General features: G+C 37.4%; 1 pseudogene; it reads left to right on the top strand.

Moving 5' to 3' along the window:
• Positions 1 to 1,488: 1,488 nt before the first annotated feature.
• On the top strand, positions 1,489 to 13,699 carry LOC126728917 (receptor-like protein kinase FERONIA; annotated as a pseudogene).
• The last annotated feature ends 658 nt before the right edge of the window (positions 13,700 to 14,357 follow it).

The raw sequence follows: 14,357 nt of genomic DNA, 5'->3' as shown, positions 1-14,357 counted from the left end.
GGAAGAATCTTCTGCTTCCTTACTAGAGATAGTGTTCTTGATATGCTTGAACCATTGGGGAAGAGTCTTTTGCTTTCTTTATGGGGATTGTGCTTTTGAATTCTTGTGATCTGCTGGAAATGGTTTTAGGGTGTACATGCTTAAATGAGGGAAGAGTCTTCTACTTCCTTAACCGCTCACTAGGGAGTTCTTTGATGATTTTGTGCCTAATTAGGGCAATTTTGAGATGTTCTTCTTTTTTGGAAAGAAGGGATTTTTTATTTTTTTTTATTTTTTTTTACTGTTCATGACTAAACTACGTGTAGTTTTGTGGTGAGGCCTAAACTACATGTAGTTTAGCCATCAAGTGTATTCTCGCCTTTTCATTTTCTCCAACGTTTACCAACCATTTATTTTTCTTCTTCATTCTCTTCATCTTCCCCATTTCTTAATATTCTCCATAAATCCTTTTCTCTCTACAAAAACCGCCCCTTCCTCTCTTTTCCTCTCACTTTCTGACTCTCACAAACTCTCAAACTCTCAAACTCCTTCATTCTCTCATTTTCTCTTTAACTTTCTTCATCTCCTCTAATGGTACCCAAGGCCAAGAAGACCTCCTATGTCCTTTTCTCTGATGCATTCCACCTCATCCGCAGGAATGGGGCAACGAGGTTGATGGGGCCTCCATTGTTGACATACTGGCTAGAGAATCACATTTCCATGGCTGAATCTGTAAGTTTTCAAACTTTTTATCATTTTCCAGTTCCTCTCTGATTTTCCGTTCTAATGTGTTTTTGGCCATGTAAATGCTTGGGTTTTGCTATGGGATGGGTTTAGATGAAAACCTGACACATTAGGAGGGCTAGGAACATGTCGAGGATTGATTTTGGATGATGTATCCTTGAAAATGTCGAAGAACTACTTTTGTCTATGCCTCTATGTGCGTAAGCTCGGGCCTGCATACGCAGCTTGTGTTCATGCGTAGGCAGCTTTATTCTTGTGTACGTAGGTATGTTCTTGAGATCCTGTATACATGGGGATGGGCTTGCGTACGTGGGGTTATGTCTGTGTACGTGGGCTTTGACCCACGTACATGAGACGCTTGGTAGAAGCCCTACTTTCCCAATTTCACTTTTTTTTTTCAACCATTTCACTTCCATATGCAATCCTAACACACCTTTTTGTCATTTTTGCACCTGAATATCACTATATTCTCCTTTTTATCCTCGCCCTTGCATCAAAAACACCATTTTCATCAATTCTGCTTGAATCTAATGTCATATTCTTTTTATGCAATCATCATCCCTTTATGCTAGTAGGGGAAATACCAACAAAGTGGTGGAATGGTACAACTTGCTCACTCCCGAAACCAGGGTGTACATCCGAGAAGTGGGCTTTGAGCCCATCATTAGCCTTCTTCCAAAAAGATCCGCGAGCGCCACTTTAATGCAATGCTTCATTGAGAGGTGGTGGGACACCACCCACACCTTTCATATTGCTGAGCGGGAGATGACGGTGACTCTTTATGACTTCTACCACATGACCGGCCTTAGCTTTAAAGGGGTCATCATCAACTTGGAGGGTGTGTTGGGCAACCAGCTAGGTCTTGACATGTTGGGGAGGAAGTACTCCACTGAGACCATCTGCTACTTCGACTTGGTGATGGATTACATGCATCTCCCACAGAGGACCATGGAGGAGCGCATCCAGATGGTTAGGGCCTTCCTTCTTCACCTGTTGGGGGCTTACCTCTTTGCCAATGGTGGGTAAATGGTGTCCTTGAGGTGGTTGACCCATTTCCAAGACTTTAGAGAGGCACGAAGGGCCAACTAAGGGTAGGCATGTCTTGCCTATCTTTACTCCACCCTCGACTCTCTTAATCGGGGGACCTTGTGGCAGCTTGTGGGGCCTTGGAAGCTCCTTAAGGTTAGTTCTCTTTCCATTCTTTACATTTTTTGCTTGTATCTTGTAGTCTTGCAAACTGTATTGTCTTGAAAATTATCATCTTGCATCCCTTATCTTGCATTAAATCTATTCTGATTACTAGGTTAGTTAAAAATTGAGAAACATACCACTAATATATTGACAAGGGAGATATTCCATATATATATATATGTCACAATTTTTTTACTAAAAATCACTTTTCCATGAATTCACATATAAAAAGCATAGAATTCACTAGTTCTGTTTGTATGTGCCATAGATGATCTAAAGAAATCAAACCACCTAGTTACACTTGGATCTAAATATGGTAATTTTTATCTCATATTATTTATAACTTGAATTGATATATAAATCACTTTCGGTGCTATACTATTTTAACTCTCTTGATGTGAATACTATTTGAAACAATTTTTCCACAAGTTCACATATGAAAGGATAAAGAATTTATTACTTCTACTACACAAAAATCCATTATAAGTATCTTGACTACTACTTGCTCATCACAAGAAGGAAAAAATTAATATACAAAGAAATCCACTATAATGTGTTTCCTTTGCATCTATATTTGAATACCATCATGGCAATAATTGAAAAAGAGACAATCTAAAGCATCTTGCAATGGGCCTGCATGTCTGGATCATTCATTCCTAAGTTCTCAATAGGGCAACTTCTAACATGTAGGAATTTCTTATTGTCCCTTCTGCAACTCAAGTGGTAAGTGAAAAATGAGATGTTCATAAGAGCACATTTCTTTGCATAGAGCCTTTATTATTCATCTATATGACTAAAAATGATTCAACAATTTTGACTCATCTAGCTCAAACTGAAAATATCAGCAAGTTCAAAATCATATATATAAGTTTAAAAGAAATTCAAAAAAAAAAAAAAAAACAGTAGCATGCTAAAAAATAAGGATATGATGAACCTTTAAAAGGTTTCTTATAATCTGAAAGTTGAGTAATAATGTAAATGATGACTGCTGCAATTGATATTGGGCTGCTTCTAAAATTTAGGAAAAAGAAGGTTCATTAATATAAACAATTGCTGACTAAAAAAAAAATCAACAAACCTATTATCAAAGCACATGAAAATTTCAGTCACACTCAACACCATATTATCTCACATTTATAAGTTCCTATGAATTGTGGTCTCTAAATTATACAATCATTTTCAAGTATTAACATAATAGTCCGAAAACATGGCTTATTTTCATATTATAATTAAACATTAGATCAATATGCCTTGCATTAGTTTTCAGGGAAAATGCAGATGAATGGGGAAAATGGAGAACCAGTAGCAAGATCTCAATTAAGGAGATTCCAAGCGAAAGAAAAACACAATTGTCAATAGAAAATGCCTTTAAGGAGAATATGAAGACTACTTATGGTATTTTTCTGCACGTCAAAGTCAAATTTATCAAATATAGCATATAGACATTATGACTAAAGTGATAAACACAAAAGGAATATAAGAATTAAGATAAATTAATATCCTTTAAATTTATAACAAAATATTTAATTGCAGGCATTTTCTTAGCATTCTTTTTGGATTTTGATCATTTATGCAGTATTGCAATTTTCATCTTAATAACATGCCTAAAAAAAGAGAAAAAAGAGACAACATATTAATAGCTTATATGGTTATATTCCTATTGCCATTCACCATTTTACAGGATGTCTTGCACATGGGTCACACATATGGGGAAGCTTCATTTAGCAACAAGTGAAAATAAAATATATTGCGAAGATGAAAAGCTAATCAAATGGGATAGGAAAAATTGCTTCTGCTGCATTACATATATTCCAATGCCATTCTTCAACCATCGAATCAGATAAAGTTAAGACTTAAGAGAGAGTAGTTCATCACCAATAAACCATATAACAAATAATCAAAGCCAGAAGTGAGATACATTCGAATATTTTAGATACTTCCCAAAACTGATGTCCACAATATGAACTCTCCAACCCATATGGTTGAAATTATTGTAGTTCTTTAACATATCAAAGCACCTAGCAATAGCCAAACTATTATCACAGGACAGATTACAAAACTATTTTGAATCAATCAAGGCTATTTCTCTATAAAATAAAAAATAAAAATAAAAACTAAGAGCACAAGCAAATCAATAACACAGAAAACACGTCCGCAAGAGAGAAGAAACAAATATACTCAGAAGGAGCTATATGTGTAGGGAATTTAACCGAAATTCCCAACCTATGAGAAACAAAAAATAGAGAAAACACAAGTGAAAGAAAAAGAAAAAAAAACAATCACACGCACAAGACGGTATTTATGTGGTTCAGCAATTTGCCTACGTCCACGGAGTTGCAGGGATTTCACTATTATCAAGGAAAAGTACAAAGTGCGGTTACAATTTTTCTCTCTCACAAAACACGGTAAATCTCCCATTAAAACCCATGCAATATTATTCGGGTCAGGTCAGGTCATCGAACCAGATCAAACAAAACTAGGCTCCATAAAGCCCAACAAATCTCCCACTTGGAGACTAGTTCAATCACCAACATCAACCGCAATCCTCCAAACACACAATCCCCTCATCCCTGCAACTCATCCTTTTGTCCTCAAGCTAGAAGGCCAACTGAAACTGCACACAACTTCAACTTCTCAATAGTGACACCCTTAGTCAACATGTCTGCCGGGTTCTTAGATCCATAAATCTTCTCAAGTATTACCAACTTATCTTCAACAAGGTAACAGATAAAGTGGTATTTTGTTTGTATATGCTTCGACTTTGAATGAAAAGCCAAATTTTTTGCAAGAAAAATTGCACTCTAACTGTCACTGTATAGAATGCCCATCTCTTGCTTCTTACCCAATTCATCTAAGAAACCATGTACCCAAATCATCTCCTTTCTAGTTTCAATTGCTGCAACATACTCAGCTTCTGTAGTAGACAAAGTAACAATCTTCTGTAGATTTGAAGCCCATGATATAGTTGTACCACCCAGAGTAAAAACAAACCCAGTAGTACTCTTTCTACTATCAATGTCACCAGCAAAATCAGCATCTACATAACCCTGCAGTTTCAAACTTGCACCTGTGAAGCAAAGACATGTATCTAATGAACCCTTTAGATATCTCAGAATCCACTTAACTACCTCCCAATGCTGCTTTCTAGGCCTACTCATGAATCTGCTCACAACTCCCACTGCATGTGCAATGTCTAGCCTTGTACATACCATAGCATACATCAAGCTGCCAATAGCTGAGGCATAGGGCACCTTGCTCATATGGTCCCTTTCTTCTTCTGTCTTCGGTGACTGTTCTTTGCTTAGTTTGAAATGACTACCCAAGGATGTGCTCGCTAGTTTAGCTTCATTCATGTTGAACTTGTTAAGAACTTTCTTCACATACTCTGACTGTGAAAGTTTCAATGTACCATTAGTCTTGTCTCTAATGATTCCCATACCAAGGATTTGCTTTGCAGCTCCCAAATCCTTCATTGCAAACTGTTTGGACAATTACTTTTTCAGATTATTAATCTTCTCAATGCTAGACCCTGTAATAAGCATATCATTCACATACAACAGTAATATGATGTAAGCATTGTCAAAAGACTTAACATAGCAACAGTGATTAGCTTCACATCTCTTGAACCCAATTCTATGCATAAAACTGTCAAATTTCTTGTACCATTGTCTAGAGCTTGTTTTAGGCCGTACAAGCTCTTTCTCAGTTTGCAGACTAGATTCTCTTGTCCCTGAACAATGAACCCTTCTGGCTGAATCATGTAAAGGTCTTCCTCCAAGTCACCATGAAGGAATGTTGTCTTCACATCTAACTGCTCAAGATGTAAGTTTTCTGCAACCACCATTCCCAGTACCAGTTTGATTGTTGACATCTTCACAATTGGAGAAAATATCTTTGTGTAGTTAATGCCCTTTTTCTGCTAGAACCCTTTAACAACTAATCTGGTTTTGTAACGTTTGCTACCATCATACTCATTCTTTATTCTGTATACCCACTTGTTGTGCAAAGCCTTCTTTCCTACTGGCAATTCAGTCAGTTCCCATGTCTGATTCCCTAACAAGGAATCCATCTCATCCTTCATGGCTAACTCCCACTTGCTTGAATTCTCATCTTGCAAGGCTTCATCATAACACTTTGGCTCACCACCATCAGTCAACAGGAGATAATTTAAAACAGGTGAATAACGCTGTGGAGGTCTAATGTTCCTGGAAGATCTACGAACTTCAGCTACAGGTGTACTCAGATCTACTTGTGAATTTACATTCTCCTTATCTTCTTCACCCCTTTTCTAGACAGTACTTTCAGTCAATTCATCTAAGTTGACAAACTCAAATTTCTTTTGATCTATCTCTACAACATCTGACACTACAATTGACCTATCCTTGTACATAACCTGTTCATTAAATATCACATTTCTACTTCTGAAGATTTCCTATTTTGTTCATCCCAAAACCTATAGCCAAATTTCTCATTACCATAGCCAATGAAAAATCATATTTTAGACTTTAAAGTTTACTACGAGAATCAGAATCAATATGGACATAAAAAACACAACAAAAACTTTTAAATGTGAAAACTTTACCTCTTTACCACTCCAAACCTCCTTAGGAAGTTTGAACTCCCTGGGAACTAATGGTCCTCGATTTATCAGGTAAGCTATAGTGCTAACAGCATCAGCCTAGAAAGTTTTTGGTAGTCCAGCATGCAACCTCATACTCCTAGCACGCTCATTGAGAGTTCTGTTCATGCGCTCAGTACACCATTCTGTTGTGGTGTCCCAGGAATGGTCTTCTCCATCCTAATTCCCTATGCAGCACAATACTCACTGAACCCTCCATCTATGTACTCTCTCCTCCATTATCTAACCTCAAACATTTTACTTTCAAACCTGGTTCTGTCTCAACTGTGGCCTTCCACTTCTTAAAAGTTTCAAATACATCAGATTTATTTTTCAAAAAATAAACCCATACCTTTCTGCTTGAATCATCAATAAAAGTGATGTAATACCTTGAACCTCCAAAGGATGCAACTGGAGAAGGCCCCCATAAATCAGTGTGTACTAATTCCAATTTTTCAGCCTTCGGTGTCCTGCCAGTTTTCAAGAAGCTCACCTTTTTCTGCTTTCCTAAGATGCAACTTTCACACATGTCAAAATCAATGAACTTCAATTCTGGTAGTTTTTCTTTTGACAGCAGCATCTTCATCCCTTTCTCACTCATGTGACCAAGTCTGCGATGCCATAGGCTTATATCAGTACTTGCATCAGTAATTGCAATTGTGTCTCTTGGACATGAGGTCATATACAGAGTACCAGTCTTCTTTCCATGAGCCAATACCCTAGCTCCCTTTGTAACCTTCCAAGTACCACTAACAAATAGTATTACATGTCCTTCATCATCAAGTTGTCCAATAGAAATTAGATTCCTCCTCAGGTCAGGAATATGTCGAACCTTCTCCAGTAACCAAACAGATCCATTAGGCTACAATATCTGAACATCTCCCATACCTACAACATCCAAGGCTAAACCATCAGCCACATACACTTTACCAAAATCACCTGCAACATAATTCTGTATGATTTCTCAGTGTGGAGTGATATGAAACGAAGCTCCTGAGTCCAAAACCAAATCATCAAGTGGACTATCTACTACAAGAAGTAATGCATCCTGTACCCCTTCTGTTACAGCATTAGCAGAATCATCTTCATTCTTCTTCTTAAGACTTTTGCATTGCCTCCTAAAGTGACCTGTTTTCCCACAGTTCCAGCATTGTACTTGTTGGCCTGATCTAGATTTGCTTCTGTTCCGATTAGAATTTCTGGATTTTGATCTGCCCCGGTTTGAATTTCTGTCATTACCTCTGCCTCTTGTCTCAAGGTTTAAGGCAGAACTAGATCCTGAGGTTTTGCCTGCATCTCTTCTGCGAATCTCCTTAGCCAGAATTAAATCTCGTATATCATTGTACTTGAGCTTTTCCTTTCTTGTAGAATTGCTTACTGTTATCCTCATTGCCTCCCAACTATTTGGCAAAGGAGCCAAGATAATCAGAGCACGAATCTCATCATCAAAATCAATTTCTACAAACGACAATTGATTTGTGATAGTGTTAAATTCGTTCAGATGTTGTGCTACTGATGCATTCTCTGCCATCTTCAAATTAAACAATTTCTTCATCAGATGCACCTTGTTGTTGGCGGACGGCTTTTCATACATACCGGACAAAGCCTTCATCAGATCTGCTGTGGTCTTCTCCTTTACAACATTGTGTGCAATAGACCTAGACAGAGTTAACCTAATAACTCCCATAACCTATCTGTCAAGAAGCGCCCATTCCTCAGCCTTCATAGTCTCAGGTTTTGTCCCCAAAAGAGGCAGATGCAATTTCCTCCCATAGAGATAATCTTCAATCTGCATCCTCCAATACGCGAAGTCTGTGCCATCAAACTTTTCTATTCTAGACGCATTTCCTGCTTCTTCTGCCATTGCTCCCACTCAAACTTAACCCTAGGCTCTGATACCAGTTGTAGGGAATTTAACTGAAATTCCCAACCTGTGAGAAACAAAAAATAGAAAAAACTCATGCTAAAGAAAAAAAGAAAAAAAAAACAATCACACGCACAAAACAGTATTTATGTGGTTCGGCAATTTGCCTACGTCCACGGAGTTGTAGGGATTTCACTATTATCAGGAAAAAGTACAAAGTGCGGCTACAATTTTTCTCTCTCACAAAACACGGCAACAACACCCATAATAAAACCCTAATCTCCAAAGCCTCAGTAAATCTCCCATTAAAAGCCACGCAATATTATTCGGGTCGAGTCAGGTCGTCGAACCAGATCAAACAAAACTAGGCTCCACAAAGCCCAACAATATGTCTTACAAGCGCTTGGTCGCCCCCCAAAACTCATAAAACACGAGAGTGAAGATGATTTGGTTCTTTGTTTTTGTTTTTGTTTTTTTTGTTTTTTGTTTGGCTTTTTTTGTTTTTTGTTTTTATACGGTAACTTGCTCTACTTGTAATTGGTTTTCCACTAAACTTAAATATATGGTTTGGATTAAAAGCATTAGAATTGATGGTCAAGATCTTAGTAGGTACTATACCTACTAAAAAAATAGGGGTACTGTAGAACAACCCATAACTCAATAATGGTGTTATATACCTTTACAAAGTAGGATTAAAATTAAAAGCAGCTTTTCCTCTCAATTATTTTTGTTTTTCTCAATTTGTCTCTTGCTCCTATGAGGAATCCCTTAATGCTTACCCTTATTGTTTCCATCTTCTGCTTATTCTTCCTTCTTTATCAAATCACACTAGTAGCCCTTTCCACACCTCCTCGTTATGTCCTTATTGATGATATTACCCTCAACTGTGGTAGTGCCACTTCTGGCAAGTCGATGGATTTGAATGGGCGCGACTGGACTGGAGACTTTCTGTCCAAGTACTTTCCCAAAGAAGAACTTAATAATCTCAATTCTCAAATCTGTAGAGCCCCAGTAGAACGCATCGCCACAGGAGCCCTTTACTCCACTGCACGTATATCTTATTATCAATGTTTGTTTTTAGACCCCTTAAAACACCACTGAATTAACCTAGTAAATTAGCCAAGTAATTACTTAGTCCAAATTTCAGATCTAGGTTAACACAATCATATAATCATATCAATATAAAGTGCGGAATATAAAGAACACAAAGATATGACAACCCAGGAAACCACACCGGTAAAAACCTGTGGAGGATTTAACCCAGCTATCCTCATGGTAAACCTGAATTCACTATGAAATAATCGAAATTTTACAATAGCGACTTAGACCACTAATATCCTATTGCTACCAACCAGTAGAAACTTACTGACACGACCACGTACAAGCTCCGAGACCACGGACTCCTTCTTTCTTGGATTCTTCAACAAATACAAGCTCACCCGCTTGTGTTTCTAGGTGCTTCATTATGTACTAATTTTTTGGCTAGGTGCTTCATTATGTACTTAGACCACTCTAGAATCTTCATGTGTATCCTCAACTTATTTATTATTTTTTTTTAAACTTGGTTTGTGTCTTTTTATTTATCCCCAACCCCTTTATTTTTCCCCAAAATTGTTTTTCCCAAAACTTGTTTTGTTTTTCCTATTTTTATACGGGAGAAATTTTTTTTAACCTTTGTGGTTCTTAGGGGGAGTTGTTGCTCTTCATAGGGGGAGTTGTCTCTATTTTCTCTTACTCTGTTGCGTATGTTTTCTGTCTACCTTCTGCTTAGGTAGACTTTGTCAATACGTGACAAAAAGGGGGCGATGAAATGTGAGAATATGTGGGAATCCTATTTGTTTTATTTAAGGGGAAGATAAAATTGTTTTTCAAAGGGGGAGAATATAAAAACTTTTTGATGTATCTAACTTAGGGGGAGAGTTAGAATTTACTTTTGTTTTTTATATTCTGTTTCATATTATTGTTTATATGTCTTTCTTTCCACACATGCGGTGATGTGTTTGTTGAGTGTTTCAGGAAAGACAGGTGCATTCTGATCAAGACCTTCTACCTCTTCTTGCAACTTCTAGGTTAGGAGTCTTAGATTGGGATTTGTGATGTAATTGGGCATTTTATTGTATTGGGTTGTTCTTGTATTTGAGCATTTCATTTTGTATGAAAGTTTTGTCACGAATTGCCAAAGGGGGAGTTTGTTAGGTTCTAAATGTTTAGAACAATTGGCAAATCGTGAACACAAACTTGTCTAGATATAGATCTTAGAGTCTATAGGTATTATTAGACAATGCTCAAGGTGATTCAAGTCAAGATTCAAGAAGACTTCATATTCTGCTTGGTTCAATTGATCGAAAGACAGGCTCGACTGATCGAAAGTTGTATCTGCAGAATTTTAATTAAGCCCAAACAGCAGTTCAAGCCCATTTAGGATTAGGGTTTCTAATCTACTTCTCCCAGTATATAAAGGAAACCCTAAGCACGTTTTTATGTGGCTTTTCAGAGAGAAAAGAGTGTGTCTCTTTTGTATTTAGGGTTTTGTTCCTAAAAGCTCTCTTATGTCTTCTACCGGTGCTATTCCTTGAAGAATCTCAAGATCCGGTATTGTAGAAGTTGCTACCTTCTCTTGTCATCAAAGGTGTTGATGATCTAAATCTTCAAGGGTGGTCTTGGAGTCACAAACAGGAGAGTTTGTGTTGCTAAACCTTTGAGTGGGATCTCAAAGTCACGAACGGGGGTGTTTGTGTTTTGCAACAGAAAAATATTCTGCCAGACTTTCGATCGATTGAGCCTAATTCCTGATCGATCGAGCCAGACCAAATTGCACATTGAATTTTGCAATAGCTCGATTCCAACTTTACACGAAAGATCTATACTTTGAGCAAGTCTAAACAAGACTAAAAACTTGTTTTGATCATGGTTTACCAATAATACAAATTAGAGTTCTAATACATAAGTTCCTAAGTACTTAGAACCTAACAATCAATTCACGTACGTATTTCCAGTCACCGTTGGTCCGAAATTCGTTTGGTTGCACTTTAACCCAGTCAGTTACCCAGGTTTTGAAGGGTCTAAGGCCTTTTTCTCTGTCATAGCAGGTTCGTTCACTTTACTTAGAAACTTCACTGTTTTCGTTCCTGATGAATCTTTGCAGGAAAAAACTTTCTTCAAAGAGTTCTGCATCAATGTCGGGAAGGATAAAAAATTGAACTTAACCTTCATCCCTTTTTCAACTACTTTCCATGCTTTCATTAATGGAATTGAGATTGTGTCCATGCCTGCCGACTTGTACTACAAGCCAAGTAAGGGAGGCATTCCGAATCTCAGTGGAAATCCTTTCTACATAAACGATGACATGGCACTCGAGATGGTTTATCGACTAAACGTGGCTGGTAATTTGATAGACAATGGTCCTCGGATAATAATTATTTCAAGGGTGAAAGCCTAATGCCACACGAGCCATCTTTGATACTCGACTACGCAAAAATACCAAATTTCTCGGCACCAGATGATGTCTATCAGTCTGCAAGGACAAGGGATTTTAACCGCACCACGTACAGGCTTTCCAATTTAACGTGGTGAGGCTTCATTTCTGTGAATTAGACCCCAATATGAATGTCGTTGGTCAAAGCCGGTTCATCATATTTATAGACTATCTTTTGGCCGACATGGATGCTGATGTAATATTTTGGACTGACAAAATTGGTACGCCTGTTTACAAAGACTATGTAGTAATGATCCAAAAGAAGGGAGTTGAGGACAACAGCCATATTCTCTCGATTGATCTAAACGAAGAAGCCAGTTTAAACGGTCTGGAAGTGTTCAAACTGAGCAATACTGACGGCAATCTTGCTAAACACGGTCTTCATCAACCAACAGCCATGATGTCCAAGACAAAGAAATTCATTGCCATTGGAATTGGTACCGGTTTCTTGGTCCTACTCTTTCTTATGGGTTGCATGGTATTTTGGAAAGTAAAGAAGTCGAAACGCTACGTTTCTTACTACCCACCATCAAGGTGCTGGTGCTTGTGCTGGCTGAGGCTCAACCCATACAAAGTAAAGCAAACAGGGAAAAAGACATCCTCACTGAGGAAAGAACAGTGCCATCACTTTTCACTTGCCGACATCAAAATTGCAACCAACAACTTCCATGAAGATTTAATCATAGGAAAAGGTGGCTTTGGCAACGTATATAAGGGTCAAATTGATGATGAGGAAACCATGACCGTGGCAATCAAGCGTTTGAACCCTGAGACGCGACAAGGTGCCCACGAGTTCCAAACTGAGATTGAGATGCTCTCTCAGCTCCGATATGTTCACCTAGTCTCTCTTATCGGATACTGCAACGAGAAGGGTGAGATGATCCTTGTCTATGATTACATGGCTAATGGAACTCTCCGTGAACACCTTTATGACACAAACAATGACGCACTCCCATGGAAAAAGCGGCTCGACATATGCATTGGAGCGGCACGTGGATTAGACTACCTTCATAGAGGTGTGAAGCATACTATTATCCATCGAGACGTGAAGACCACCAACATTCTATTGGACGACAAATGGGTTGCCAAGGTTTCAGATTTTGGATTGTCTAAAATGGATCAAAATAATACTGCAGTTAGTACCATGGTTAAAGGTACGTGGGGCTATTTGGATCCGGAATACGCACGTTGTCAAAAGCTTTCAGACAAGTCTGATGTGTACTCATTTGGTGTAGTGTTGTTGGAGGTATTATGTGCCCGAAAGGCACTAAATCAAAATCTAGAGGAAGAAGAATGGAACCTAGCCCATTGGGCTCGAAAGTGCATTGAGAGAGGGACAATCAATGAAATCATTGATCCATATTTGAAGGGGAAGATAGCTCCAGCGTGTTACAAAGTGTTCATGCAGATTGCAGAGAGTTGCACGCGTGATTAAGGCATCCTACGGCCCAAAATGGGTGATATGGTGGAAAAGCTCAAGTTGGCATTGGAGCTGCAAGAGAAAGCGGACGCTGAGAAAGAGAGTATCAATCCTAGTGGTGAGCATATTTACTTGGATACATTATTATTTTGTATTGATGTTACAAATGATGGTCTTTGGGCTACTAATGTTCACAAGGAACACGGGATGACATCGGATGGTACAGGGATTGGGACTGGTTTAACATGTTCAAGTTTTGAGATAGATAGTATCACATCTCGCAAGACATTTTCATAAACTCCACTGAAGTTTAGGAAATGGGTTTTTGTCTTTTCTTTTATTTAGTTTTAGATTCATAAATAAAGTTCTCAATCTAGGTTGTGCTATTAAGCAAATTAATTATTATAACTAGTCGGAGAACTTACCTATTTATAATAGACTAAAATAATTTTATAAAATTTTAAATTGATTATGAAACTATACTATTGCGTGAATTGCTCCTATCTTTTTGAGTTACAATTTGATGAATAAGCCAAATTTAGATATTGAAAAAAAAAATAACTAAAAAGTTCTGATGTTAAAACGTTCGAAAGGGGAAAAAAACTCAGAAAATTTACTGACACTGCCTAGAAATTATTGAAACAAAACAAAATATATATGACTATCAAATAAAGAAATATAAGAGAAAGATAAGTTACCTTCAAGAGAATAATTCATAGTTATAACAGTTGAAATTTGCTAAACTGTTTCAAATATTGCAAAAAATTGAACCCAAAAATTTAGATGGTCAAACTTTCAAAAGACAATAAAATTAAAAATCAAAACATTCAGAACCTACAAATTATAAAAAAAAAAAAAAAAAAAAAAAGTCATTATTGCGAGACAATTTCAGTAAGGATGGAAAGCTTTTCTAAGTTTTTTTTATCCAATTCTTCCTAATTTATGAAAAATTTGGTTCAAACATTGTTGAACACTTTGAAGGTGCAAATAATATAGGCTTCCAACATAATCTTTAATTAATAAACAAAGAAGCATGACACCATAAGAGAAAACATAAGATAACATA

This window comes from Quercus robur, chromosome 5 (genome assembly GCF_932294415.1).
Source record: "Quercus robur chromosome 5, dhQueRobu3.1, whole genome shotgun sequence".
Lineage (NCBI taxonomy): Eukaryota > Viridiplantae > Streptophyta > Magnoliopsida > Fagales > Fagaceae > Quercus > Quercus robur.
Note: the sequence above shows the minus strand (reverse complement) of the source record. Positions and strands in the feature narration are given on the sequence as shown.